The sequence below is a fragment of the Otolemur garnettii genome, unplaced genomic scaffold (genome assembly GCF_000181295.1).
Source record: "Otolemur garnettii isolate 467f Iridium unplaced genomic scaffold, OtoGar3 scaffold00191, whole genome shotgun sequence".
Taxonomy (NCBI): domain Eukaryota; kingdom Metazoa; phylum Chordata; class Mammalia; order Primates; family Galagidae; genus Otolemur; species Otolemur garnettii.
Window position 1 is genome coordinate 1,014,495 of NW_003852586.1, and position 3,563 is coordinate 1,018,057.

Consider the following 3,563-nt stretch of genomic DNA (forward strand, 5'->3'; position numbering starts at 1 on the left):
GAGGCAGGAGACTCGCTTGAGCCCAGGAGTTGGAGGTTGCTGTGAGCTGTGATGTCACAGCACTCTACCCAGGGGGACAGCTTGAGGCTCGCTCTCAAAAAAAAAGAATGCCGGGTACACCTAGAATATGTGACCACAGCATCACCATTTTCTTTACCCACATCAAATCACATCCATCAAATCAATAGTAAGTTCTCAAGGAATCTTAACAAAACATAATACGTGCATACATTAACACACATTTCTCTATCATTCCAAAGGGCAGAATAGACTCGAAGGTAATGAAAATATGAAATTTAACATAAAGCTTAATTCTGAAAGAATTGTGTTACCTTAGCTACAGGCTAAGAAATTATGTTTGGTGCGCGGCGCGCTGGTACCCCCTATAATGCCCGTCCTCTGGGAGGTTGAGACAGGAGGATCACTTGAGCTGGGGAGTTCCAGACCAGACCTAGATCAGAGACCTCTCTGCTAAAAATAGAAAAACTAGCCCAGCATCGTGGTGGGCGCCTGTAGTTCCAGCTAAGTCAAGGAGGCTGAGGCAGAGGATTGCTTAAGCCCAGGAGTTTGACGTTGCTGTGGGCTGTAAGACCACGGCGTTCTAGCCTGAGTGACACAGTGAGACTCTGCCTCAAAAATAAAGATGTGTTTGTGAAGAGTTGAGTTAAACTGTCAGAGCTTCAGTTTCACCCCCTTTAAAATGAGTGAAGGGGATTTTTACATGATTTCTAAGATGTCTTCCAGTTCTAAAGATTTTTTTCTGGCCAGATGCAGAGGCTCATGCCCATAATCCTAGCACTCTGGGAGGCCAAGGCAGGTGGACTGCTTAGGCTTACCGGTTTGAGAACAGCCTGAACCAGAGCAAAACCCTGTCTTTACTAAAAATACAAAATACTGAGACAGGAGGATCGCTTGAGCCCAAGAGTTGGAGGTTGCTGTGAGCTATGATGTCACCATGGCACTCTACCCAGGGCAACTGCTTTGAGACTCTGTCTCAAAAAAAAAAATAGATTTTGTATTGAAGTATTTCAGGTTTAAAAAAAAATAGGAATGATTGAATAAGTATTAGAGTATCCACTTTGTAACCCCTCATGGATTAATGGATCTACCCATTAATCATTCACTAGTATCACAAGAGAGACAGCTGGGATTTTGTGTTAGAATATACCATCGCTCATAAAGACATCTTGCAGCAGAATAGAATCTGATCAAGCCTCTATCTATATCCAATTTACAGGAAATATAAGGAACAGAATAATGTGGTAAAGAACATGTAGAAATTATACCACATGGGCACAATCAGCAAAATCCAAACCATACAGAAACTATGCAAAACCCAATTTCTTCAACAAAGGAGTTTCAGGAAAAAAATAGAGCTGAAGGAAAATCCTAGCCGTAATAGAAACATAAGAGAAAATCAACCAGGTGCAGCATGCACTTATTTGCATCCTGATTCAAACAAGCAATCTGAAAAACAACACCAATGTGTGTGTCATTTGTGAGATGCTGAAAATTTGAATACTGACTGGATGTTTTTTCTTTTCTTTTTTTTCCCATTCTGTCACCCAGGCTAGAGTATAGTCACCTAACCACAGTCACTGCAGCCTCAACCTGGGCTCAAGCAATGCTCCTGCCTCAGGCCCCCAAGTAGCTAGAATACACATGCCTGCTAATTATTTAAAAATTTTTGCAGAAATGGGTCTTGCCCTGTCTAGTCTCAAATTCCTGAGCTCAAAGAATACTGCCTCAGCCTCTCAAAGTGCTAGGATACAGGTGTGAGTTACCATACCCAGCCTGATTGAATTTTTTTATATGGTATTAGGAAGTTAATATTAATTTTGGTGACAAGCTCAGCACCCGTAGCATAGTGGTTACGGTGCTGGCCACATACACTGAGGCTGCCAGGTTTGAGCCTGGCCTGGGCCAGCTAAACACTGATGACAACTGCAACAACAACAACAACAACAAAAATAGCCAGGTGTTGTGGCGGGCTAGTAGTAGTCCCAGCTACTCAGGAGGCTGAGGCAAGAGAATGCTTAAGTCCAAGAGTTTCAGGTTCCTGTGAGGGCAACATAGACTCTATCTCAAAAAAAAAAAAATTGGTGATGATATTATAGTTATGATTATATTTGACTCCTTACCTTTTAAATAATATATACTAAAATATTTAAAGGTGAAATAATATGCCTAGGATTTGATTCAGAATAAAATGGGAGGGGCCCGTGAGGTGACTCAGGTATGTAATCCTAGCCCTCTGGGAGGCCAAGGTGGGAGGACTGCTTAAGGTCTGGAGTTCAAGACCACCTGGAACAAGAGTTAAACCCCTGTCTCTGCAAAAAAATAGAAAAAAAATATTAGCTGGGTGTAGTGGCAGGTACCTGTAATCCCAGCTGCTCGGGAGGCTGAGGCAACAGGATCACTTGAGCCCAGCAGTGTAAGATTACAGTGAGCTATGATGACACCATCATAGTCTACCCAGGGTGACAGAGCACACTGTTTCTGAAAATGAATAAATGAATAAAATAGGAAGGGAAAGTGAGCGTATAGATAAAACAAGATTGGCCACAATTGTCATTATCAAAGCCCAATAATGAGTACATATGGATTGTTATACTCTGCTGTCTACTTTTGTGTAGTTTTGAAATATTCCATAATAAAAGCAAATAAATCCATTCTTGAATAAACCTAGAAGTTCTGTTAACGATGGGGATTTAAAGTGGCTGAAAGATTTTTTTTTTTTTTTTTGGAGACAGAGTTTCACTATATCACCCTCTGTAGGTGCTGTAACATCACAGCTCACAGCAACCTCGAACTCCTGGGCGTAAGAGATCTCTTGCCTCAGCCTCCCAAGTAGCTGGGACTACAGGCACCCGCCACAACACCTGGCTATTTTTTGTTGCAGTTGTTTAGCTGGCCCAGGCCAGGTTTGAACCCGCCACCTTTGGTGTATGTGGCTGGTGCTATAACCACTGTGCAATCAGCATCGAGCCTGAAGATGATTTTTTTAGACTAGAAGCTTCTTTCTTGCCCTCATGTTAGCCAGCTTTTTCTGCTTAATTATAATTATAAACAGGTTTATTTACCTATAAAACTAAAAGCAAATGCTATTAGTGCTTAAGGAAAGAAATTCTGAATTCAAATCCTGTGACTAAATCTGGGCCTCAGAATTTCTTGAATAGCTGTTCTTTTTTGACTCAGAAATATGAACAGACTCTGAAAAACAGACACCTGAGCAACAAACAACTAGAAAATGTAACCTGGGCAAACATGTCCTTGGTAATCCAATGAAACGCGTCCTGCTGGGTAGAAGTGCTGTGGCTGCACAATATTCAGATGTCATAATTTCATCTAATTAGTTCATTACATAAGGCTTTTTTTTTCCTGACTACTTGTGAATGTCTTCTGATAGGCTTGTAAGATCTTCATAGATTTTATTTCTATTTATTTGTTATACTGCCCCATGAAGTTAATCCTGTATTAGGTGTTAGTTTCCCCATTTTATAAATAAGGAAGGTAATGCTAAGAGGTTATGAAACTTGCTCAAGATCATAGCTAGTGAGTAC